This window comes from Zalophus californianus, chromosome 2 (assembly GCF_009762305.2).
Source record: "Zalophus californianus isolate mZalCal1 chromosome 2, mZalCal1.pri.v2, whole genome shotgun sequence".
In the NCBI taxonomy this organism is placed as follows: Eukaryota; Metazoa; Chordata; class Mammalia; order Carnivora; family Otariidae; genus Zalophus; species Zalophus californianus.
Genome location: NC_045596.1, coordinates 33,268,926 through 33,296,292, shown reverse-complemented (window position 1 = coordinate 33,296,292; position 27,367 = coordinate 33,268,926). Strand labels below are relative to the sequence as shown.

General features: G+C 44.3%; 1 long non-coding RNA gene across 1 annotated transcript; it reads right to left on the bottom strand.

Moving 5' to 3' along the window:
- Nucleotides 1–26,279, bottom strand: LOC113924338. The gene is made up of 5 exons (XR_003520636.1): nt 26,192–26,279; nt 24,208–24,311; nt 23,326–23,433; nt 1,130–1,319; nt 1–701 (listed from the first exon to the last, which is right to left on the bottom strand). It is a non-coding gene; the product is annotated as an uncharacterized LOC113924338 (long non-coding RNA).
- Between the last annotated feature and the right edge of the window lie 1,088 nt (nt 26,280–27,367).

The following is a 27,367-nucleotide window of genomic DNA, read 5'->3' as shown; positions in this document are numbered from 1 at the left end:
TACCTCTAAATGAAAATAAAGATGAACTGCCTCTTCGAACAAGCAAAAGGTAAGAGATGATAAAAAAAAAAATAGAAACGTTGAAACAATTCTGTTTGATGTTTGATGACATTCAGTGTCCAAGAACAGTGCTTTGGGAATAATTTTCCCTTTTGATCTTGCAGTAAGAATGGATACAGAGACCATGTGTATAAAAGAATAACCTGGGTACACATGGCAGAAGGAAGAACTGGCCGGGAATGGGAAAAGCCCACACATACAAATAAGCAGAAACATTGACTCCTGTCTGACTAATAAGTTATAATTTCTGCTCCCCTCCATATCATGCCACCAAATTACTCAGCGATACGCTTCAATGTAAAGAGTATGGTAAAACTTATTTTTCAGATTTATCTCACCTTGCTGGCAGGTCAGCCCTCCCCATGTGTATCTGCCACCTGCCCTTCCACCAGCCCTTCTCCCTGAGGGACCAGAGAGCCTCACTCCTCTTGATTTCTTCTGTAAGCGGCAGGGCCCTACGATGATCTGATGCAGATACACTGTCTTCTCAACGTGTCTCTCTCTCCCACTTTCTTTTCTTGCTTCCCTGCATCCATTACAGACCACCCTCCTCACCCGGATACTTACATCCCTGGCAGTTTTGTCTGTGATCTCGCTTGCCTCCTCCATCTGATTAGGCCAGTCTGAGAGCATCCATGAGGCTACACGACATGGAACGAACAGAGGTCACCAGAACATCAAAATCCTGGCTTTTTTACTTCCTGGCTGTGTGATCTCTGTCAAATTACTTAACATTTCTGCTTTAGGAAAAATAGCTCTAATACTACCTCAGAGGAATCTTGAGGCAATTCCATGAGAAAATGTACATAACGTTTATGGCACATGAAGTGGGTATTAAACAGCAGGGTTGTTTTCCTCCCCCGTCCGTTCCCCCAGATAGTCCTGGTTTAAAGAATTCTTTGTCACCAGTTACACTAAATAGTGCGGCATTATTATTACTCAGATTTCATTCAGTGTTTTCATTCATCATTCTAAGGAACACAATAACATGTCATTTTTGGCACCTGCCTCTGGGGAGGTAGTGACATCTTTTTTTAGTCATAGATCATTTTCATAACTGGCTCTTTACCTTCACAGAATACAGCGGGGTCTGCTCAGTTTGAAACTGTGAGGATCCTCAGTGGTTTCATGCCTAGCTCCGGGAAGCCTCTGTTGGCCCCTGGGGAGCCAGAAGAGTACCAACCGAGAAGTTTCTACTTCTCTTCCACTCAGAGGGCACTGATGAGAAAAGGTGGGAGGGCTGCCTGCTCAAGTGTGGCCTTCAAAGACAAGGTGGAAATGAAAAAGAGGTGAGAATGTGGCACGGTAACCTGTGAACCCAAGACACATAGCTGTGGGGAACAGTGGCCCGTAAGGAGCCATTTGCATAAACCAGTTCACAACTGGAAAACGGAACCACCCACAAACGGAGCCTGGAAGACAGGAACAGGGTTTTCCAGTATTGCTTTTACTGTAGAGAAATCACGCCTCATCTCAGCTCTCAGGGAAATTTGATTTGATGCTGTTCACACAGGTTTCTTTTATGAGGAAAAACTTGCAAAATCATTCATTTTCTTTTCCTTTACACCTCCATTCCAATGAAGCCAGAGGCCAGACTCAATTGCAAACAGGGATTAAGATACAGTTGAGGCTGCTGTGTAAAAGAGACACAAAAATAGAAGCCTAAGTTTTCCAGAGCTGGTACATGCTCTTTGGTGTTGGAGACCCAGTTTCCTAGCTTTTGGCTCTGCTATTCTCGATACATAACTTCCATCTTGTGATGTCAGATGGCTGCTCGGGCTTCCACCATCACATCAGTGTTCCAGCTGGCAGGAAGAAGAAAAGAAATAAAGAAGGACATCCTGCTCTTCTTCACAAGAAGTCTGGAAATTCAAGGGCGCCTGGGTGGCTCAGTCGATGGAGTGTGGGACCCTTGAGTTTGGCTCAGGTCCTGATCTCAGGGGTGGAATGGAGCCCCAGAGGGCTCAACACTCAATGGGGCGTCTGCTTGAGATTCCCTCTCTCTCTCCTTCTCCCTCTGCTTCTCCCCACCCCACCCCACCCTGGTCACATGCACACGTGCACTCTCTCTCTCTCTCTCAAATAAATAAATAAATCTTAAAAAAAAAAAAAAGAAGAAGTCTGGAAGTTCCAAATATCAATTCCACTTTCATACCATTGGCCAGAACTTAGCCACATGACCACACTAGCTGCAAGGGAGGCTGGGAAATGTAGTCCTATATGGGCAGGCATGAGTCCAGCTAAAACATCGCTACAGAAGAAGGATAGAACATGATATGGGGGATAATTGCAGTTAGCACTCTGTCCAAAGGACCAAACAGATGTATAAATCAGTGAAACCTGCTGGGTATAAGGACATCTGCATATTTTATGTGGTTAGCGAAGCCTACAGGTGGAGCAAGGGGAGAGCCCCACTTTGAGGGACAGCCCTGTTCACCTAAGATAATACTGTCATGCTGAAAATCAGGCCTAGTGTTCCAGATCTGTTGGTTTTTAAGAGAAACCAGAAATGATTTTTTTAAAATATGGTATCTCCCAATTTTAAAAAGTTGGCTCGAAAATATTTTAACATTATACCGGCTGAACATATCTGTAGATTGACATTTGGGCCCCTGTGTTAGATTCAATTTGCATGAAAGTATCAACTGTGCTTAACTCTCAGCCTGAAATGCTAAACTTTAGAAATCCTAAAAAGCTAAAAGGCAAATAGATTTAGTAAAAAAAAAAAAAAAGTTGATCAAGACAAACTCTTTAAAGTAAATAATTTCTTGGCTTGTGAGTCAGGCATTGAAACAAGAAAATCATGAGTTGGCCATGAATTTCTTTCATCCTTCAAGCATCCTATTTCACTTTTAGGTATGAAATAATTTTACTCTCTCTCTCTGGTTTGCAATGACCAGGTAGTTACTTAACTAGTAACTAAATGAATTGGAAGAAATGCTCAGGCTCCACTTTTCAGTGCAAGATGGAAATGATAGCACAGCAGCTGTGAATGTGTGGCTCAGACCTCCTGCTGTGGGGAGCATCACTGTCATCCCTAAAGCTGCCTGCACTCTGGATCTGCCACCATGTTCATGTGAAGACATTTCCCATGAGCTTCTCCCAACCAGTGACCAAGCACAGAAGGGGGCCTTCTCCAATGGTGGACTTTGGCTACCAGATTCCTCAGCGGCCTGGCCAAACCTTTCTTTCTTTCTTTTTTTTTGAGAGAGAGCAAGCACACATGTGCGTGTGCATGGGTGGGGGCAGAGGGAGAGAGAATCTCAAGCAAGCTCTGCCATGGGCTTGATCTTATCACCCTGAGATCATGACCTGAGCAGAAATCAAGAGTGGGGCACTTTACCTACTAAGCCCCGGAGGCACCCCCTGGCCAAACCTTTCTTATAACCGTAGTCTGAGAGTCCTCCAACCCTAACCTCCTGGCTTTCACAGGTGTCAGAACTCTCCCCACTTTCCCCTGCCCCCTCCTCCTTTATCCTTCGTAGCTTTTCCCCCTCCGAAATCCCTGGCATATCTAATCCCACCTTGACATCGGCTTCAGAGCAGACGTGAACAAACCCACGATGCTAATGACCGCAACAGCCATTACAGGAGCAATTACGAGACTGTGTGCTGGGTGCCAGGCATGGCGCTTATGCGGTGTGTCGGGGCGGGGGGGGGATGGGCAAAGTAGGGGAAGGGGAGTAAGAAGTACAAACTTCCAGAAAAAAAAAATAATGATGATGGCTGACTTTATTGAGCATGTTCTAAGACCATGGATTACAGCCTCACGTGCATTGTCTTGACAAAAATCCTGAGGTGGGTAGTGAAGGGCCATTCTCCTGATTTTACAGGTGTGCAACTAGGTTCGATAACTTGCTTAAGGTCATGTACCTATCAGAGGTAGACGGTCTGGGCTTTGGAGTCAGACCAACGTGGGTATCAATCCCAGTTGTTCATGAGTCAGATATTTGTGTATCCCCTCCCAATTTCTTCTGTATCCAAATATCACCACGTGCTACCCTCATGACTTACATGATTGATGAATAGCGCCTGCACAATTATTTACTTAATATTTTTCTCTACCTGATTTTTAAAACCTGACTCTATTTATTTAAAAAAGAAACATCATATCCCTAAAATAAACGGTCATCTGCTATTCCTGCCAAAAAATAATCACAATAAAAGCAAACAATAGTATCAAATTTTAGCTAGGCAATATAAATAATAACATTTATGTAGACAGTATATCTAACTTAAGACTCAAAATCGAGGTCTGCACTCATTTTGTTGGTTTTTTTAAGGGTAGAGTAGTAAGTGTTAGATGACAAGGAAGTAATAGCATCACATGATTTTTTTTCTTGACAAAACCAGAAAGATCGAAAACACTAAGAAGGGATAAGCTTTCCCAGTCTGTGATTCAATGCTCTTTAACGCTGCGTCTGCGTATCCCTAAAATCCTCTGGAGGGGTGGGATTTGGGAAATGATGACTGATGGAATGGGAAGAATGCTCATTTGGTTGGAAAAACAACTTTATACCATGGTCCCTGGCCCCCAAAAGAAGAGAAAACTCAATCTCATGACTTTTCAGCCTCTGCAGGTCCTCAGTGACACAGTTGTCCCCTCTGGTTTATCTGGAGGGTGCAATTTTTCAAAAGTAAAACAAAACCGGAGCCTGCAGCATGAGTGAACCCTGCTTTTTGGGCAGGTGTATCCGGTAGAGAAACAAAACACCGCTCTGTGGTTAGGACGCCTAGCGCACTGGAGTTCAACACATTCACAAATCAGCCTGCCTGGGGGGTTTCTGAACCACACACCGCGAGAAGGGGGGCCTGTGTAAAAACCTCCCAGCCTCTGTGGGTACCAACAACAGCACTGACCCAGAACTGAGCAAAGGGCAGCCCACAACCCCTACCACCTCCGAGTTGGGCCTTTCAGCCACATTCCCCTGTCACTCAGGGTTGAAGTCCTCCTGCCCCAGGGCCACACAGTGGTGCAAGCCCGCTCTGGCCACACTGTGAACGGGAGAGAGCTTTGAACCCAGCGAGGAGGTGGCAAGGGCTTGTCATCAGCCCTCCTTTCTGACTCGGAGTTCCTGAATCAATTTTCGTTAGGTATCATTTGGATTTGGTTTGGTAACTGGCTGGCAAATGTAGTTGGACCTGGGAGCGGAGACAAGACCGGGATGCCAGAGTGGAGAAGTGTTTCAGGCCTTCTGTGCATCATCACAGAACCCCAGCCTTATGCCCACTCTGCAGATGGGAACATAGAGTCAGGAGAAACGGAAATGAGTGGCTTGAATGCTGAGGTGGGACAGTGGGTCTGTGGCAGACTCCTCATTCGGTACCTCTCTAGGCCTCTGGGTCTTTAGTATATTATTCTTTTGAGTTAATCCCCATCCTGGCAGATGTAAGAAGCGCAGGAGGGAGAATGAGTAACATTTATTGAAGGCAAAACACCTTAAATGCCTCATCTGGTTTAACGCTAAAACCCCTTTGGGGTGTGTGTGTGTGTGTGTGTGTGTGTGTGTGTGTGTGTGTGTGTGTGTGTGTGTGTGTTCCTCTCTGCCAAAGAGAAAATTTGAAATAGAAGAGGTTAATTGCCAAAGGTCACCCAAGGCAAGAATTCAAGCTCACATGGTCTGACCCCAGTGACCAAACCCATAACCACTATGCTGTCTTTTCAGGCCGACACACCTGAGTCCAAATCCAGACTCTTACCTTGTGATTATCGTTTAAGGCTGGTAAGTAACGCAGCTAAATGAGGTTATTCAAGTGATGTGCTTTGCATAGTGCCTAGTATGCAGGAAGAGTTCAATAAATGCCGAGTATTAATAGCAACAGAATTGTGGCCCTCAGGATTGATCCACCACCTCTTTCCTTCTTTGATGGCTATCCTCTTTCCAGTTTCCACCTGCCATTTACCTAAGCAGAGCCTTCCCTTTTGTCTCAGTCACTCAGTGAGGCTGATCTGGGGAGGGGAAGCTCACTAGACAAGAGATCTTCCATCCTCCTCATACAGCCTCTCCCCTTTGGGATCATGGCGGGCCCACCAAGCACTTCTAGAACCATCAAGGATTTTTGAAGGCAGTGATGAAATCCAGGAGATAGATGGCACCGTAGAGCTGTTGGTCACAAGAGGTGATGTACCCCAACGGGGGCCACTGAAAACAAGACGCCCATGATCTACGTGTGTCCCCAGGACATTTCAGAGAATGAGTTCGCTATGAGGAGTGAACTGAGGAAGGACCATTCTGTGATGAGAAACATTGCGCTTGCAGAATCTCTACATATAAGGGTTTTAAAACACGTCTGTGAGTTCTTTGACACCCCTCACCTCAAGACGTGGCGTCTACTCCCCTTACCCTTGAATATAGGCTGGACTTAGTGACACTGTGGGACTTGCAGGCTGGATTATAAAAGGTGTTTTGGCCTGGCTCTCTGTCGGGATGCTTGCTCTTCAAACCCATTGGCCATGGTAGGAGGAAGCCCGGTGACAATCGAGAGGCCTAGAAAACACTTGACAGTTGGCTGATGGTTTGCAGAAAACCTCTGCATTATTGCTTCACAGCTCGACATGCTGAGGCTGCCTGGGGATCAGGGCTCAGCTTCTTTGTTAGCTTCAGTCGTCCTTCAAAGAGGGTTTCAAGGGTCAATTCGTTCTAAACCTTCCCTACTTTTGATGGCTTAGGGAGCTAAAAGTCTCTTCTTAGGTTTATTCCAAGAGAAGGCTACCTACCTGCTTCTCCCTTGGGGGAACATATAAAGTGACTCATATTTCTGGTTCTTATTACAGTTTAGCACTTTTTTTCATGATACATAATAATTTTTGTTAGGTACTTACCAAATAGTTTCACAATCCACAGTGATCATTTCTTATCGATTTATTTTTTTAAAGATTTTATTTATTTATTTATTTATTTGACAGAGAATGAGAGAAAGCGTACAAGCAGGGGGAGGGGCAGAGGGAGAAGGAGAAGCAGACTCCCCACTGAGAAGGGAGCCCGATGCAGGGCTCGATCCCAGGACCCTGGTATCATGACCTGAGCTGAAGACAGATGCTTAATTGACTGAGCCACCCTGGCACCTCCATTTTTATCAATTTATTTAAAAATAATTCTGTAATAAGAACTAGAGTCTCTGTGCCCTGGATTCAATCTCCATTCTGTCTTGCCTCTCACGACCGATAAATTGATGATTGTGCACCAGAATTCACTCATTTCCCCCTAATAAGATTACACGTCCACATCTTTGCCTTTTGACTTGTAGCCCCCACAGGAGAAGTATAGATTCCTGCTCTACTAATTTCAGGGCTTGTCCACATAACTCGTTTTGCCCAATGAAATGTAATCAGATATAACAAATACCCATCCTAGCAGGATCTTGAAATGCTTGTGTGATTCAGCTGAACTAAGGGCAGGTGGCCCCTAGGAAGTTGGGGAAGAAGAGTGCAGAACTCTCTCACGAAGATAGTTTGGCTTTTCAAGTAAGAATAACAGCTGTCCTTTCTAAAACTTTCTTGGAAGTCCAGATTTTCTACTCTGATGTAGTGTGAAATTGTTTCACTTTAAGCAATGAGCAGCCTGTGTTTCTTGAAGATTTATTAAGTCACTTATGATTTGGGATATTTATATTATAAGCCAATAGATTTCTTTGAACCTTAACTCGGTATTTTGCGGGGGGGGGGGAATCTCTTAAAACGATGCCTTGTTTTATTCTTATTGTGTAGCAGGGCAGGAAAAAATATCTCAACAGTGGACATCAATTCCTAATTTGAATATAAAATGTCTTTGTTTAGGACAATAGTTTTATAGGTCATTTGGGATGGAAAGTAGGACGCTGAGACATGGGAGAACAGGTGGGGGGAAATGAGCTGGCAAAACTAAGTAAGATAAAAATAGATAAGAATGGGGGCAAAAGTGGGAGGCAGAAAGAGAAAGCAGAGATTGAAGGAGAGTGGAAAGAGAGAAAGAAGAGAGAGAAGGAGCTTAAGCAAAGATCAAGAGGCTGGAACCCAGATTGGTTGAAGCACAGACCTGCAGTCTCCAAAAATCTGTTCCCTATTTGTTGCATAGTAATAGAGTTCCAGCTGGGCACTTGACTGCCTGCTAAAGACTACATTTCCCAGGCTCCGTTGCAACCAGTGTGATCACATGACTATGTGTCACCAATGGAATGAGAATGGAAATGACATCCTCCACTACTTGCTTAGAAGGAAATCTTTGGCCTCCATTTTCTCTTCTTCTCTACTTCCAGTGGGCTATTTGTGGGCATGGTCTGACTCAGCTTTGACCACCCAGATGAGGACACAGCCACCCCCAGGGGATGGCAAAGCAACAAGATAGAAGGAGCTCTGGTAGGAGTGACAGTAGGGAGCAAAGATGCCCTTCATCCTGGACTGCTCTTCCTTTGGGCCGAAGGAAGAATCTCATTGTTTCAGCAGCTTAGCCTAAATCTTAACTAATACAATGGCAAAATCACTAGGGGACTTTTGAAAAATAGAGATAACGATTATTCAGTTTTTTTTTTTAATTTACTTTTTTCTGTGTTCTAAATCCTCCATCTTTTGGCTTTTGGCAAACTGTGTTACACACATAAAAGGCCTGTGTGAGTAAGAGGCCTGGTAGAAATCAAGGAGAGTAACTGGGTCCCATATCTGGGCCAACAGAGCACAGCCAAGAGCGAGAAAGTGTGCAAGAGGGTCCATAGATTGAAATAACCCCATAGAAGCAGGAGCTCCGAGCCAAAGGTCAGCATGAAAATGTGAGCTCACCTGAATTCACTGACATCTCAGGGAAGGCCTGGATATGGAATGGAAGGATGTTTCAATACAATCTAGATCTTAGGGGTCAAGATAACTCCACTGAACACCGGGACCAAAACAGTGATTAATCCAAGAAGGCAGGAATGTGTAGTGATTAAGAATATCAATTCTATATTACGCAGCCATCAAAAAAACCCGAAGTCTTGGGGCACCTGGGTGGCTCAGTCATTAAGCGTCTGCCTTCGGCTCAGGTCATGATCCCAGGGTCCTGGGATCGGGCCCCGCATCGGGCTCCCTGCTCCGCGGGAAGCCTGCTTCTCCCTCTCCCACTCCCCCTGCTGGTGTTCCCTCTCTCACTGTGTCTCTCTCTATCAAATAAATAAATAAAATCTTAAAAAAAAAATGAAATCTTGCCATTTGTAACAACGTGGATGGAACTAGAGGGTATTATGCTAAGCAAAATAAGTCAATCAGAGAAAGACAATTATCATATGATCTCACTGATATGTGGGATTTGAGAAACAAGACAGAGGATCATAGGGGAAGGGAGGGAGAAATGAAACAAGATGAAACCAGAGACGGAGACAAACCATAAGAGACTCTTAATCTCGGGAAACAAACTGAGGGTTGCTGGAGTGGAGGGGAGTGGGAGGGATGGGGTGGCTGGGTGATGGAACTTGGGGACGGTATGTGCTATGGTGAGCGCTGTGAATTGTGCAAGACTGTTGAATCACAGACCTGTACCCCTGAAACAAATAATATATTATATGTTAATAAAAAGAAAAGAAAAAAAAAGAGTATCGGTTCTAGAGTCAGATGGTATGTGTTCCAATTTCTATTCTACCGCCTACAATTATGTAACGGAAGTTACTTACAACCTAAGCCTCAGTTTCCTTATCTGGAAGTTGGATATAATAATAGCTACCTCCTAGTGTTCTCATAGGGAATTGAAAGGAATATTGTATCGTGTGACATATGATGAAGGGTCAATACATACTAGCTTTTGTTATTAATAATCATTAATTTTTTCACAATATTAATATGAGACCCTAACTATTATTCACGCCTGACAGGAAAAACATTAACTTTGAGAATCCTTTGGCAAAGTCAGAGGCTCAGATGTTTCTGACTTGACCCGAGGAAAGCGTGGGTGGGTGAAGGCTGTCACTCCAGCATTCGAGGCGTGCAGGACCAAGTATCAGTACTCCATTGTGCGGATGAGAAATCAGAGAAGTTGAGAAAGGTGCCTCATTTGAGTTCAAAGACATTTTAGCAGAGCCAGGCTGAGAAAATAAGAATACTTTTCCTGCAGTTTCGGCTGCCCTGGAGCGTGCCCTATACCTCCTCTTCCTTCCCACTGTGTCTCCCTTTCAGGAAGCCACCTACCGCCACTCAGGAACTCAGGCAGGAAAGCTCAGTTGTCCTGTACTTCATGTTTTCCCTCACCCCCTACTTTTAATCAGTCCTCACGGGGTGTCTATTTCATGGGGTGTCTAATTCTCTGGAATTGCTCTCAACTCCATCCACTTCTTTCTACTGCCTCTTCCCCCAGGCTTCTTCAAAAAACCTAACGTGGCTTCTTCATTGCTGTCCGCACCAACTTTCTTCATTTTCCTCTCCTCTCAGCAGCCATAGAGATTTTTTTAAATCCAAATATAATTACTCTTGTCCCTGCTTCCCATTGGCTTCCCACTGCCCCAGGATGAAGTTCAAGCAGTCTACCTCGTTCATGTCAGCATACAATATGCCTGCCCGAAGTTCAAGCAGTCTACCTCATTCGTGTCAGCATATAATATGCCTGCCCCCACCCTCTCAGTTCTCTCAAAGCTCAAACCACCAGACAGGTTTTCTGCTTCTAGAGCAGAGCTCCCAGCCTCTGAATGCTGTCTCTGCCTGAACAGTTTCCTTCTCCGCCTCGCTTCATCTAACTAATTCATTCATCTAAAAACCTTTTTATCAAGCTCCTACTATATGCCAAGCCCTGTGTAGGCCATAGAGCTAAATAACCTTTTTTGTACTATGAACGCTATTGGCAATCTGGTGAAAACTATGGACCCCTTTCTTAGACTAATGGTTTTCTGTTTTGTTTGTTTTTTTTAAGGATAACGATATTTTATTTAAATATCACTTCACATCATTGGTTCCTTATTTCACTTGCACCTCACCACAAGCCTATGGTTAGATAAGGTAGCTATAATTGTACCCCTCTTTTCCCCAACATATTACAAACAAGGTTGAAAAGAATATTACAGTGAACACTGGTCAGATAGGCAGAATAATGCTCCCCCATAAGATGTCCATGATTTAACCCCTACAGCCTGTGAATATGCTATGTTATATGGCAAAAAGACTTTACAAACAGATTTAAGGACTTTAATATAGGGAGATTATCCCTATAGGGAGATTATCCCTATAGGAAGATTATCCTGGATTTTCAGGTGGGTCCAATGTAATCACATGGGCCCTTAAAGGTGGAAGAGGAAGGAAGGCAGAAGAGTTAGTCCAAGAGATAAGATGGAGATAGAAGAGATTTGAAACTTGGAGGACCTGACCCACCATTGCTGGTGGTAATGACGAAAGAGCTGTTATGGTTGGATTGTGTCCCAGGCTAATGTTTTTTAGGTGCATAAAATAAATATGGAGGGTTATAAAAGAAACGAAATCTACCGAAACAGTTACCAAAATCTTTTAAAATTGTGATATAGTAACATATCGGTTACTTTACTACTGCATTAAATAAGAAAATCTAGCATTGGGTCTAAATAATACTGTAACTTCCTATTAGTGATCAGCATAAATGATATTTCAAGATACCCGTGAAACAGTAGTGCGTGACAAAGTCTCAAGTACTGTTCATACCGCTGTGGTTTGTTGCCTCCATTCACAATGTAAGGAAATGCTAAATTCCAGTTAGGTGTTGGTAAAAATAAAGATGTCATTTTTTCCCTATTCAATTCCTAGAGCCCAAATTCTAGCCACAGATGCCAGAGGGTCCCCAAATTGAGGTTAAATCTGGGGAATATAGTAGGAAACACAGGTGTTTAATGTTCAAGTCGGGGGAGCCTGATAAGCAACACAATAACTTCAGATTGTATTGAGTGGTTTAAAGACAACAGAATAATTTCAGATTATAATGAATTGTTTAAAGAAAATCAATAACGTGACAGAGATCAACCAGCAATTATGGTGGTTGATGAGAGTGATCAGAAAAGGGCTTTGTTTTCAGTTGAACCCCAAAGGAAGAGAAGGAGCTGATCTGAGGAGAAGGCAGTGAAGAGTGCCACAAAGAGAGTGGACAGGGAGAGCCCTGCCCCCCTGCCCCCGGCACCCCCTCCTCCTACCCCCGCCCTGCGGAGAGATGCTCGCACACACGTCAGTCTTAGTCAGAAGTCCTTGAGCTCCTGCTCTGGTTCCCTCCTCTTGAAAAATCAGGATGGCATTGAGACCAGCGTCTGGGGATTATTCTAGGAGGCCCTGCGACCACATGAGTGCAAGGACCTGGTGGACCAGCACAACCTGGATGTTTCCCAACGGGTCCCACATCTGTCTCATTCAACGTTATGAATGCATACAGTTGGGGTCCCCATTTCTCTGAGAAGTTGGTTAGATCACTTGGTTACGGTCACATAGGTGGTTTATGACGAAGCCAGGATTCAGGTGAAGCTGTCTCACACTTTCTTCCTACCTCTTATCTACAGAGAAAACGTGAGGTCATCACATTGAGTTCACCCACCTCTCCGGTGGCCCCCAGGACACTCTTGTCTGTGATCCTTTCCCCCTTGGAGAGCAGTGTCTCCCAGGAGGAGAGATTAAAAAATCCAAATGCAGCAGCTAAAAGCTGCCAGGCCCGAGGGAAGCCACTTAGCCGTAATTTCCTAACTGTTAAAACCAGCATAACCATGGCAACCCCACTCCAGAGCTTTTATTAAAGAGTCTAACAGTGAGAATCAGCCTAAATCAGTGTAAGGAGGAGAGGTGCTCCATTCTCTCTACGCACGCTGGCTCCCATCAGCCTCAGCACCCTGAGGTGCTAAAAGCATCCTCCCTGCAGAGGAGCCGCCAGCCCACTTGGGGGTGGGGGGGCCTCCCATCCTTTTGTAAGAGCAGAAACTCCAATGAGCACTTCCTAAGAGAAGTTTCTCTCCCAAAATAGATAAGGGTCCAAATAAGAGGTCAGGCTTGTGCTGTATTCACCTTCCTAAAACGGCCCAAATTCAGACAGGTAGTGTCTCCTGTCCAGTTCCGAGGAGGTGAGAGAAAGAGAGAGAATCGGCCAGAGGGTGAGGATTGGATCAAACCTCCTCTGTTTTCACTCTCTTGTTTTTCTGTCTTCTGCCACCTCTCCAACAACTTGACCTCAGAGCCTTCCCCTCTTGATGCCTGTGGAGATCGCTTTCTGGGTGGAGCTTTGGCCTCCAGTGTTTGGAATACATAGTCTTCCTGCTTCATCCGGGTGTCTCCACCTGCTGCCTCCAGGATGAGAAAAGGCATCAGCAGTTCTGTGCCCTCCACCCAATTCACTAAGACTTTGCTGGACTGGGGAACATTCCAGTGCCCTGCGGGGTCAAAGTACATGCCGTGCACCGTGGGCAACCTATTATACACCAAGAGGATCATCTTCCCACCCCTTTTATTTCACCGTGACCAGCAAGCCAGAGGGCGCCCCAGAAAGGACAGAGGGCAACTTATTACTGAGTCTTCCTATGGCCCGCCCATGTGGTAGGCGCATCACCTCATCACCTCATCACCTCATTTAAACTGAATTACATTCTGAGGTGGACACTATTACCATCTCATCCAGAACAGGAAACTGATACTTAGAAAGTTTAATTACTTGCCGGAGGTCGCTCCGGGTTTTAAACGGGTCATCTGACTCCACAGTTTTTTACTTCCCCAGACATTGTCTCCTCGTCAAAGGACGGGGCTAAACGGTGACATGGTGATTACACCAAAGTTTACTTTGGGCCTAGAACTGATAGTGATTTGTCAACATGAGATGATACGGGTAACGGCGTGTCATGGGGACTCTTACGCATATACTGTAAAATGATCACAGATTTTTGTGAATGGAAAGTATTAACTGCCCCTTGGCTTGCCTCGGCGCCTCATGGAAACAGGGTTCTGACTGACTCATCCGCACTGCGGATGCCTACTGGTGGCGGCAGCCTCCTTTTTTGATGTGGCTTCCCTCTCAAACTTATCTTGCCAAACTGCTAGAGAGAAATAAAATTCCTTCCCTGGGACTAAATTCCCACTCGTCTTGGCTGCCGCACATAAGGAGGAGGGAAAGCAAAGAAAATCAAAGAGAGCAAGTGGGTGAGCTTGTAGCCGTAGCTCGCAGGGAAGCTGGGCTTCCTCAACCCGCACAGCCTGACAATCTGCCTCTTACGCTCGACAGATGGAAACCATGTCATGAGGTGAATGGTTCCCCTCAAGCTCTCTTCACAACACAACAGATCCTGAGCCCTAGCGGGAGAAAAAAATAAATAAATAAACACTATGAAATAAGAAATTCGTCAGAGGAAATGAGAGGACCACTCACTGAGTTTGCTTTCTCGGCCTCTCGCTAAGGACCTCAGGACCTGGAGCCTTCCTCAGCCTTGGGGCCTAGGCTGCCCACTTCCCGCTCTTGGCTTCCTATGTCTCTCAGAGATGGCAGCTCCCCATTCCCCACACCCGAGGGCAGGTCTGCAGCTTTCTGCACTTGCTTCCCCTGCACCCAGCACAGCACCCACCACATAGTGGGTGCTCGGACCCTTATGATGAATACATTCTTGAGATTCTAAGACCCGGAAGGCAGCCGAAAGAGTCCTTTGAAATCAGACCCATTTTCTTCAGGGAAGCATAGGCTCTCCGCTTAGGAAAGTACAGGTGCCACAATGTGGGAACAGGAGCTACCGTGGGATCAGAGCAGGTGATATCTAGAGAGACTCCTAGAAGGAAACATATATGTCAAAATATAGTGGGTAATTTTGCCATGTGGTAGGACGAGTTGTTCCATGTTTCCAACTCCAGCTTTTATTTGGGTTAAGAACATTCCTGTTTCCTCTGCTTGAATATGAGACTGACATCCCTGCTTAGGGATGCTCAGACATGGGGTTGAGTTCTGGAAAGCAGCATGTCAAGGGGTATGAGCAGTCAGGTGCTCACAATGTTGTCTACGTATGTGTGTACATGTGTGTATAAGCCTGTATATATGCATATATGTACATTCTAATCATAATCACAGGGCTGTTGAGGCTTCTGAGGCTGTCCCCCAGTAAATTACAGTTCCCTTCCCTATCTGGGTTCTGAACAAGTTAAGAAATAAAATAGAAGAGAAAGCCAGAAGCCAAGATGTCACCTTTATTACTGATAAAGCTAGATAAGAAGATGTAGGTTGATGTAAGAGCTAAATGAGCTTGCTTCCTGAACCCCAGAATCAGGTAGATTTCTCCACCATTCTCAATGGTGCTCACCAGGGGCTGGGGGTGAGAGAGGGCAGCCCAGATAGACCTGCTCTGGGAAGACTTTCAGCATGAAATATCAGAGAAGAACACATGCCATCCTTGACAAGGCCTGGCCCCAAAAGAATAAAGAGAAGAACCAAGCTGAACATACTCAGTTGTTTTCCCCAAATTTACTGATGAAAGAGAGAGAGACCCAGAGTTATAGTAATCAAGCTTCCTTCACAAGAAGGGAGCATTAGGAGTGGGAAAGACGTGTTCCCCACTAAGACGCATCTGTAGCATTTAATCACATGAATTAAATGTCTGTTTACATATCGTCTCCCACTTATGACCATAAGCCTCTTGAGGGTAGGGATTATGTTTTATGTATCTTCCTTTGTGGAAGCTTTGTACTTAGAAGGCATGCAAATGTTTGTTGAATGAATATGGACCTAGAGTCCAAATCTCCTATGTTCAAATCTCCTTCTTGGTCAGTTCCTATGAAAATGGAGCAAATTTTTTACTCAAAAGTTGCAAACAGCCCACAGACTACATTCAGTTCAAACATGATTTGTTTGGCCCAGAGAGTGTTGGTCCACCAGTGTCTTAAAAGTTTGTATGTCAGCTAACAATACTTAAAACTCAGGAGATTTCATATAAAGATCTGGATTTCTGGCTTCTCCTGAAAACTTGGAAGACTTGATGTGGTAGATTGATTGCAATGATGGCCTCAATTCTTCACCCCTCCTCTTGTCCACACACTTTGCAATGTCACTTTATAGTTCTTCCCATTAAGGGTTGGTGTCTGTACCCCCACACTTTTTCTCTGAATTAGCCTTGTGACTTACCTTGGTCATAGAATGAGACAGAAATGACAGTGAACCAGTTCGGAGTTTAGACCTAAGAGGATTTGTTTACTTCTCTCTTTTTCTTGGAAACCTGCTAAGACCCCATGTGAACAAGCTTGGATAGCCTACTGGCCTATGAGAGATCATATTGAACAAAGACAAGTTGTCTCAGTTGTCCCAGCCAAGGCCCAACACATGGGAGAGGACCTATCCAAGATCAGCAAATCAGGCAACAGCTAACCCACCAGGTGACTGCACATGCAGGAGTGACTCCAGCCAAGACTAGAAGAATCACCCACCTGATCCCTAGACTGTAGACAATAATAAACGCTTATTGTTTTAAGCCACGGAGTTCTGGGGTAATGTGTTACGTAGTAATAGCTAACTGGTATACCTGGCCACTTTGGGCCTGCTGTCCTTCATGGCAATACTTAGCTGGGGTGAGCAACCCCTTGAATGAGGCATGAGTTTTGCAGCCCCCCACTGTTTTGCCACTGTCCTCTATTGTCTCTTTGACCCAGTAGTTGAGTGACAGATGACAGTAATTATCATTCTTGAGTGGTTGTTTTCCTCATCATTGTGTTAAGAACAAACTAAAATAGTTCTTATAATCATGACTATCAATAGAGATTAAGAGAGCTATATATTCTAAGCAAAATGAGAGAATGGAGGACAAAATATCTTCTTACACCAACTCCGTATATGACCCTCTCAGTGTGAGCCCTTGACTTAACCCTCTCAGCTTCAGTGTTCTCTGTAAAATGGTATTAAGGACAACACATGCCTCAGACGATTCTTTAAGAATTGATTTCTGTTTAGCAGAATAGCATAGTGGTTTAGTGCATAAACTCTGGAAATAGATTGCCAGGGTTTAAATCCCAGATTTCCCACTGACTAAATCTTTGCATAGTGCCCAGAGGGATGCAAACTGCTTCTGATAGATGTATAATAAAGCTACTTTAGCCCTTTTCCCCTGTAAAAATTATTTCTAATCTGTACACTGTTCTAGTAAGTTCCTGTCAAACAAAACCAACTGTAAAGAGTGTTACTTTAGAACTACCCTGAGAACTGATAGGGACCAAAAGAATGTCAATTTGCTGAGTATTAGATAACTTGTATAAGAATTATGAAATATGTATACCTTTTGATCAAAGTATAAATGCCTTCTGAAAACATCCCAGAGAAATAATGTAAAGGCAAAAACACTTAGATATTTACAGCATCCACTTAGGCAATGGAATATTTAGCCACAGAATAAATATCACCATGGGAAAACACGGAAATTTGTGCAGAAAAAAAGGTTAGGTAAAAAACATTTGTACACAAAACAGTATATACATATTAATTACAATTCTACAAAAATATAACTGCACATTGATAATGATTGGAAAAGAATATTGGATAATATACGTGCCATCCTAAGTTCATAAGATTTTAATAATCGTTAATAATTTTAACTTCAGTTACTTATTAAAAATTAGCAAGTATACTATAATTTTAAATTGGAAAATGTAGATCATTATACTATACTATCATAAAAAGTGTAAGTATTTGTAAGCCATTACTCAAAATGAAACACATTATTATATTAGTACTTATCAATAAATTTAAATGATTATTGGTAGACATAAGAACAAGCTATTATATAAGCAATTAGTTTTTTTTAAGATTTTATTTATTTATTTGAGAGAGAGAGCACAAGTGGGGGGGCAGAGGGAGAAGTAGACTACCTGCTGAGCAGGAAGCCCAATGCGGGACTTGACCCCATGACCCTGAGATCATGACCTGAGCCGAAGGCAGACGCTTAACCGACTGAGCTACCCAGGCGCCCCAATTTTGTTTTCTTAAAACCTGCAATCTGAATGCTTATACTCAGGGTTTTTCCCTCACTCCCACACCCAAATCCACATTCATCCCTCCTTGTCGCGAAAAACCAAATAGAACAAAACACAATTCAAATACTTCTAGCTCCAGATCAGACTGTACATGGGGAAGTAAGCCCAGGGGTCATCCCCGCCACACACTCTGCAGTAAGGGCAGGACAGTGTGTTAGGCCAACCAGGTAGGGCAGGATGACCCCCATTCTCCCAGTTCTGAGTTGTCTGATAGAACATTCCCCACCAGCGTGTCTCAATCACACCCAGCTTCCAGCATATCCCACTCTGGCTCACGTGGAAAGGAAGATCTCCCTCTTTCTGGGTGCCACCACCGAGTAGAAGCCCTTCCATCCACTCTGAAATTCTTCCAAAGGAGGGCTAGAATGCTTTTGTGGTTGACATTAACAGTGAAGGAAAGGAGCTACTGACTAAAGACAGCTTCATTGATGAGCAAGGTGGGACTCCGTTCTCCTCCTATATCTTGCCAGTTGCATGTGGACTCTGGTTTCCCTACCTGTAAAATATGTTGATTCTTTTTGTCCTTTCCTATTGCTCAGGTGGTGGTGGTGATGGGGAGGAGAGCTGCTAACGAATGCCAACTACATCCCAGACCCTCTGCTAAGCTCTTAACACGCATTTATCTCACTTAATCCCCCACAAAAACCCCTATGAAAAGTATTTGCATTATCTCCAATTTATATTTGAAAAAACAAGGATTCTGAGAAGCTACATAATTTGGCTTTGGTTACACAGCTAACAAATGGCCATGAACGAACTTACACACAGCTCCATCTGCTGATGCTAAAACCTGGCTTTTAACCTCCATCCCATATGTCCTTGATGTACATTTATAAAACATCAGACTCATAAACATAGAGAACAAACCGGTGATTGCCAGAGGGGTGGTGGGTGGGGGACAGGCAACATAGGTGAGGGGGATTAAGAGGTATAAACTTCCAGTTATAAAACACATCCATCACGGGCATGGAAACTCCAGCACAAAAAATATAGTCAATAATATTGTAATAACATCGTATGGTGACAGATGGTGGCTACACTTATTGTGGTGAGCTTTGAGTCACATATAGAATTATCCAATCAATATTGTACACCTGAAACTAATATAACATTGTACGTCAACTATGTTTCAATAGTAAATTTTAAAAAATCATAGAAAATCATGTTAAATACTCAAAAAGCCTAAAAGAGACATATTACAAGATTCATGAAAACAGTTTCATGTTATTATCCTTTGGATGTGGTATCATGCTCCAAAATAAACTTCATTTCTGAAACATTCTTTCCTACTTGTGGAGAAGAAAAACAAAAAAAGGCATTTTTTTAACAAAATAGTTCTCAACCCAGGGACCTTGCAGTGGTGTGATACCCGCCCAGAGCACCAGAAGGGACCTTCGTAGTCATAGAGATGAGTCATTTCCTTTTATAATTGAAGATACTGCCTCGGGGAGAGTGGGGAGTTCATGGCAAGGCCACAGAGGCTCCAGTCCAAGCCCAATTTTGCCAGGCCTCACTTAGTTCTCCCCTGGACCCTTCCACAGAGCTTTAATCTCTGCTCAGATGGTTCTTGGAAGCACTGAAAAATGTACCTGTCCCGTCTCCCTCCCAGTCTCTCTAACTTTTCTCCCTACCCACCCCATCAACCACATCCTTGGGCCTTTGGTCATCTCAAACTGTCTGTTCTTGCTGGACTGTCTGCTTCACAGAGCTCTGCAGGCAGGTGCAGGAAGTACTGCAGGTGTGAGCTTTAATTAAACAGTGAGAGACACCCCCCAGACTCCTTGCTATTCTCAGCTCACCACACGCCAGGTAGTCTTATCACTCGGCTGCAGAGCGCTGCCCACATAGGAAGACAACTGCAGCTGATGTCCACAGAATGCATCTTCGGCCTTTGCATAGATTCGTGCAGTAGCAAAGGCCTGAAATATAACCGAACAAAAGAATGAGATCTATGGAAATAAAGTTGATGAGAGCCCCATTCTTTAAACATCTCAGCTAGACCCAAATGGAAAGTCAGCTATGGAACACACTCCAATCAAGGTTTTGCCAACCCCTTTGAGATGGAGCTGCGGTTGATAAGGTCACTGCTTCATTTAAAACATCAGTGGACAATTCTCAGTTCTCTTCCACTGAATATCAGCAGCATTGGACACAACTGAAGGAGGATCAGTGCCCAGATAATGATGTCACTTATCTGAGAGATTCATCAATGCCCTGGTGATAGAGTTTTGGTAGTCAACACCAAAGTAGACCAGCATTTTTGGTAGCTATTGAATATATATTTGTGTTCAAGCTAACTGTATATAGGTTCCTCTATGAAATAAGTTCAGTTCTTCTCAATTTAGCTTTTTTTTTTAAGATTTTATTTTTAAGTAAGCTCTACACCCAACATGGGCCTCGAGCTCACAACCCCGAGAATGAGAGTCACATACTCTACCAGTCGAGGGGCACCAGCCAGGTGCCCCTCGACTTAGCTTTTTTATGGTCTTTAGGAAGTACCAAATCTATCAAGATGCATAAATTTGTTAGAAATCTGTTAACCCTAAGAGGATATAATATTATCAACTGCTATCCAAACCCCCACAACTTGGTGAGTCCACTATGCATCAGGAATTGCATCGTCCTGTGGTTGAGGTAACAGATTTTACTGGAGTCTCCTGGAACCTCACTGCCCAGGTTCCAATTTTGGCCCTGAGGCTCACGAGCTTAGAGAACAAGAGAAATAGAAAACATTCACGGCTATCAGAAGCAGATGCATAAGATTATCACTGCATAAAAGTGCTCAGCCGAGGGAGGAGTAGCCGCGTTCTGTCCATGCCCCTCTCACTGAGCCCTGTGTCCAGTGCAGGGTTGTGTCCGCCTGAAGGAAGGGGCTCTGCTTGGAGAGGTGTGTGTCCAAGAGATGTGTCTTTTCAGAGAAAGTGACTTTTTTCTAATTTGCACAAAGCTGCCAAATAGCCCAGCAGCCCAGCCCTGAAACTGGGTTTTTTAGTGGCAACTCTGAAATTGGGCCTTTGTCTTCAATATAATTTGGTTGTGAGATCAGTTAGATGTGGAACTCCAATGCCTAGAATACCACCTGCCACGTAGCACTCGAGAAATATTTGTTGAGTGAATGAATAGAAAACAATCTGAGAACAAGATGTAAGTGCTGAATGTTGTGGAATATAACAGTATTTCTTATCCAGGAGGTTTCCAAGACTCAGGGAAACAGAAGGTCAAAACTATTTCTATAATAATACTAAAGCCTTACTTGTCTACTTCACTCATTCTCTATATGGTTTCAGATTCCACATTACAACTAACCCTGAAGAAACTATAAATTATCCATTTTTAGAGTACTGCCAAAGAAAACTATCCACAATTATCTGGAAAGGCTATTAGAGTACTTCTCTTTGTTTGTGAAGCTGAATTTTCTCCATACATTGCATCCAAAGCCGCACATTGCAAATTGCACCAGATTGAATGCAGAAGCAGATAGGAGATCCAGTTAAGTTAGACATTAAAGCAATTTTGAAAACAGAACAATGGTACACTCCTCATTAAAATTTTGTATTTAGGGGAAAAAAGTGATTTTTCATTTAAGAATGTGTCATTTATGTTAACTCTTAATGTATTATTATTGTTATTTCAAATGAATTCCTAGATAAATATTTTTGTCATTTACCCATTGTAATTTTAATTTGCTTAATATTAATAGCTACCACTCATATCAACAAAAACTCTAGGTTTTTTCATGATTTTTAGGAGTATAAAGTGGTCCCAAGACCAGAAAGTTTGAGAACTGCCGAAATGAAGCAAACTAGATGATCAGAATCACTTGGGGAACTTTGTGAAAATACAGATTCTGGGCCCCACTCCCCTAGATTCTGATTCAGCTGAGCTGGGATAGAGCTCTAAGAATCTGTATTTTGTAAGAACACCGCCCCCCCCCCCCCACCCCGGCTCCGTAATTGTGATCATCAGTCACTGGTAGAAATAATATACATAATAGAAGTTTGGGGAAACACAGGCCCTTGGGGAGTCTGTGCTACAGTTGTCAGAAAAGGCTTCAGTTATCCAACAAACATTTATTCAGCATGCACCGAGTTCCAGGCAATGTTGGGAACATTGGCCAGACACAGGCCGTGTCCTGAAGAGACTCACTGACAAGTGGGAGAGACAGATAGGGCAGGGAAGGGGGTTATGATGGGGGAAATAGGGAGCTGTGGAAACAAAGAGGCAGGGCACCCCACTTCAAACAGCTGGCCTTACATGATGGGAAAGTTCTGGTAAACCAAGGGGAAAGAGTGCCAAGGACCTAGATTATGAGTGATGATCTGGAAGCAGATGGTGATGATGCCCAGGTGGTAAGCAGTACTTTGACCAGCCTGGTTGGCGGAGGTGGGGCGTGCTGGCTAAAGAGAGAGCAAGATAAGATTAGAGAGGCTGGGTGGGCCAGACAATGGAGGAGGTTAACCCCAATTTGCTGCTTGGAGTCTGGTGAAGAGATGACGCAAGTCAGGCTTTAGGATTACAACTTTGGTACCATCATGGAGGGTGAGGAGCTGGAGAATGGGATGCCTGCTAGTCAACAATTAGAATAACGTGATTCTGGGGCCATCCAAACCAGGCAGGAAAATAAGCAACAGTGTTCATGACCATAGTCTATCAGAAATTAGATAATTCGCTGGAAATCAGACTGTGGGATAGAATAAGCTCAATAAACCCTCCCTGAACATCCTCTGCCCTCTTTGTTTGGATTTCATGAATCATTTATAACAGCAGCTCTTGAAATTTTACAGTCATGGACTTTTTTTTGCAAATCTGATGAAAATTTTAGATATTTTCTCCCAGGAGGAGGGCGGGGAGCGAGCAGTGAAATAAAGCAAAAAATTGTGTGTGTGACGAGGCAGGATTTTCTTCACTCTCATGTTTCTTTACCCTCTTATCTTGTTTTCTCTTTCTTTCTAAAAATAGGTATCATTTGGTAAGAATGAAAAAAAGAAAAAAGAAAAGAATGCTTTTTAACAGAATAAGGCACCAGAGTTTTCCTCTAAGAGGTAGTGAATAGCTGCAGTAGAGAGGCTGGGGTAGAAATTCCATTCTGAAGTCTGGGAAGCCTCTTCCTGGGGAGCCCGAAGGACGCAATATGGGGGAGGGGTGGCAGGGGACAGGGACTGAGTCCAAGCACAGTGGAAGGGGAGGCACTAATGAGGTCAGGCAGGGTTTGACCCATGCTTTCATGGAGAAAGTGCACAGCCATACTCGATGAGTAGGAGTGATTGCCTAGTAATAAGGCTTTCTTTTGGAAAGACACTGTACCTTTATACCCACCAGACCTTGTAGCCATAACCAAGTGCAGGTGTTACCTCTTCACTTAGCTCCTTATGAGCCCTCATCTTCCACAGCATTTGGGACTGGTCTTCCTCCAATCAGGGCCGCTTGTCACAGTTGTGAAGGCTGTTCACCGAACAAGGCTGCAGGCCAAAGGGACGGGGGAGACTGAAACTCAGCCTGTGCTGGGCTTGCCTGGGCTCTGTGGGCTGGCCCGGGACCATGCGCATCCAGAGCAGGAGCCATGTTCGAATTCTCACAAACGTCCTGCGAGCTACCAGCACTCTTTCTGTTCCCCTGCCTCCTCCCCTTCCCTTTACCGCAGGGGCCGTGGCAGACACCTGTTAGTTTGTAAGTCTCCACAGTATAACGTGGGCCGGGAACATGAACCAGACTCCCATCTCCCCTCCTCCCTCCTCCCTCTCCTTACTCTGCTCCTCCATCCTTCCCTTACCCTCCTCCCAGAGCCTCTTACACGTGGACTTCCCTGGCTCAAGGAAGGAGATTGAGGTGGATGGGGGGAAATGACTCAGTACTCGACAAGCATACTGCTTCTACCAAGAGCAGAAAGAAGAAAATCAACCCAGACGGAATATAGCAGCCTCCCTCCTGCCTTTGGCCCAAGCCTCGAGCTAAGAAAAGTTGTGAAAAAGGGCAGCCCATAAATGGTACCTGAGTAACAGCCACAGAATCGAAACCACAGGAGAGCTATGCATTCCCCCACTGCTGTGGGGTGAACAGGCTTGGCTAGGTTCCAGATCACACACCTGCTGTGGTGCAGGCTCTGGGCTAAGTTTTTTGGCTGGAATCAGCCCCAAGTTCAATCTAGCTGAATTCCCTCCCCCTCTATCTTAAGAGGAGCTTTGAAAGTGTGGGAAATGAGAATGTTACCCCACATGTAAGCCCAGCTGACTTACCCACTTCAGGCAGTCTCCTCCTCCTCCCAGGGGACTAGGCTCCTGCTGCCAGGGATGGTCCTTTCCCTGAGGCCCACGTGGGTCGGCTCCTGCTAGTCTCATTCCTACGAGAGCAAGTTAAGGCCCAGAGCTTGATTTGGAGCCAAGCAGTAACCTGGTGCTACAAGGCTTTTTACTTCAAGCTGTGACCAGGGGTCCATAGCCATCATCATAATAATGGCGAGCCTTTTGGGTGCACTTATTAGGTACCAAGCCCTTTCTATTCCATATCTCACGAAATTTAAGGCCACCTCCTGAGGAGTTATTCCCTCCATTTCATAGATGAGAGAACTGAGACTCAGAAATATTGTAAAGTTTGCCCAGGGTCACCAGCTCCCACACACTCCACAAACCCAGGCAAAAGGACCTCCTCCTTCCTCTTTAGATATGGACATCTGTCAAACTCTATTGCAGCCTTTCTTCAGGGAAAGCGGCCTCTAAGAGTCCATTTCAAAGGTCCACACTTGCTAAAAATGGCCAGATAACCATTATTAGACTAGACACAGAAAGAAAAGAATGTCTGGTTAAAAGTCAACTAGACATTGTCTGACAGTCAGCTGAGGATGTCTGACAGTCAGCTGAGGGGGCAGTGGTGCGAGGGTGACTGGTTTCTCAGAACAAGTCAATTCCATTAGAATCCCATCAGAAAATTGCATAAGTGTTTTAGCAGGAGTACTGATTTTCTTTCCAGGAGGAGGCTTTGAATTATATCACACACAGAAAAGGTCTGTCCCAGACCATCTCTGGGACAATTTTTCTTTCAGTGCTATTTTGGTGAACATCACGTTATACTGATGTAGTCCATGACCGGTGCAATCTAATTACATAGTAAAACACATAATCATGGTGTCACAGTCATCCTCAGAAAGCATCAACCTGTCTGCCTGGTTTATAACAGGTGCTTTTTGTTTCATGTTTCCCATTAATTCTGCGTATTTTCTTCTAGGAATTTGATATGCTTTTTTTAAAGTTTTTATTTATTTATTTATTTGAGAGAGAGAGAAAGAGAGACAGAGCACAAGCAGAGGGAGCTGTAGGCAGAGGGAGAAGCAGGCTCCCCGCTGAGCAGGGAGCCCGATGCAGGACTCGATCCCGGACCCTGGGATCAGACCTGAGGCGAAGGTAGACGCTTAACGACTGCGCCTCCCATGCGTCCCTCGAGATGCTTTTAAACAGTATTGGTCTGCAATGATTGGAAGTTTTTAAAAAAAAAAAAACTTTTACTACAGCAGTTAAATCAGACAATCCCATTGGAAAGGCCAGATGACTCTGACTCTATCCCATGAGAGGTTCCATTCTGAAAAAAAAAAAAAAACACCCTGGCAGAGAAAGAGATCCTGAGTCTGCCATACACAGAGCTCCAGCCAAAGAGCTCTAACAGCAGCCTTACCCAAGATGACTAGTCATTTTTTGGAGGCGAGAGAAATACAAGTGTCCAGTCCACCTCCTCATCTCCAGCTTCTTAGAGCTATACCGTAGCTTGGAGGCTCGGCAGCTCTCACGGTCTCCTCCCTCCCCTACCCCCGAACTTCAGAACGAACCAGGGAGAATCAGAGACGTTAGCATCAAAGCAGAGCCGAATCCGAGGCTCTGTTGTGGCAGGATGGGGGTTTTCTCCCCCCACAACCCCCTCCTTACCTTTCTCCCCAGTCCCCCTCCCAGCCCTTCCTGGGAGGAAGTCTGGTAAAATGAAGGGAAGTGACCACGGATGTGTACAAGTTCTGACAGGTGGCAACAGTAACAAAAGAAAGGTGTGTTTGCCTCACAGCTGTTCCCCTCTGAATGCCTTAAGCCTCCTCCAGGGAGCTTCTACAGGGAGACCAGCCTTGTGGGAAGGGCAGAGGAAATGGGGGAAAATGGGGGGACAGAAGGGGGAAATATGAGCAGGGAAGACCAGGGAGAGAAGAACTGGATGGATGGCTGTCAAAGCCTGTGATGAACTTACAAGTGACTCGCTAGGAAAGTAAAGAAAGCTCTGGACTTCACATCTGTCGTACATTTCTTGTTGGGTCTGATGTTTCCATAGCGCCCCGCCCCCCAGTTATGTAACCAAGGAGCTAGAGTGTGGAACCAAATAAGAGGATCCACTGTGGGAAGATTGGTGGTTGGTAACAAGGGCTTGAGCCAGACTGCCTGGACTGAACCCTGGCTCACACACACGCTAGGGGTCTGACCTTGGGTAAGTTTCCTTATCTGTTCAATAGAGATCATAACACTCAGTACCTTTATCTTGGGTACTTACAAATGAATGAATTAATATATGTAAAGCACATCGGGCTGGATATATCTGTGGCCGTCCCTACGGCATTGAGCAAGGCCACACACACACACACACACACACACACACACACACACACACACACACACACACACACTGACATTTCCAGTACGAGGTTCCATGGACAGCCATAGACGCGATGAACAAAGATGCGGTTATAGGTTCCTTGGAAAAATCTGGGCTAGTTACCACCCTGCCTTTTTATACAACGGCATAAGAGTATGTGTATTCATTAATATGCTGACATTGAAAGCTGTTCATAATACAGTAAGTGAAAAAAAAAGCAGATTGGAAATCAGATTATACCAGGCAATCCTATTTTTGTAAAAATATGCACATATGTGTGTAAGAAAATTCTGGAAGGATAAATACAAAAAAATGATCTAACCCTGATTATCAAAGTGATTTTTATTATTGTCTTTTTGCTTGGCTGTTTTTTCTAATCTTTTCAACAGTAAGCGTACATTTTTATAATGTGGGGGAACAGATATATAGAGAGATCTATCTATCTAAAGAATTTATTTCCTTTATGATTCCTTTAACCTGTCACAACCAGGCTGGCTTACAGATTTCCCTTCTGAGCATATCGGTGGAAGGTTGGGAGAGCATCCTTCAGGATCGCCCTGGACCCTTCAGCCCTAAGTTGTTCTGGGCCCGTAGCTCTGGCTGTTGAGCTCATTAGTAACAGGCAAGGCAGAGCAGCTGTCTGGCCGTGTGTCCTGGGTCTTCCTGCTTCTCTACTGTTGTTGGTTTCATGTGGGGGCCTTTGTCTCGGACATTTTCTTTTTTTTTTTTTTAATCACCTGCCAACGCCCCTGACATTTTAAGTAAAGGGCAAACCTT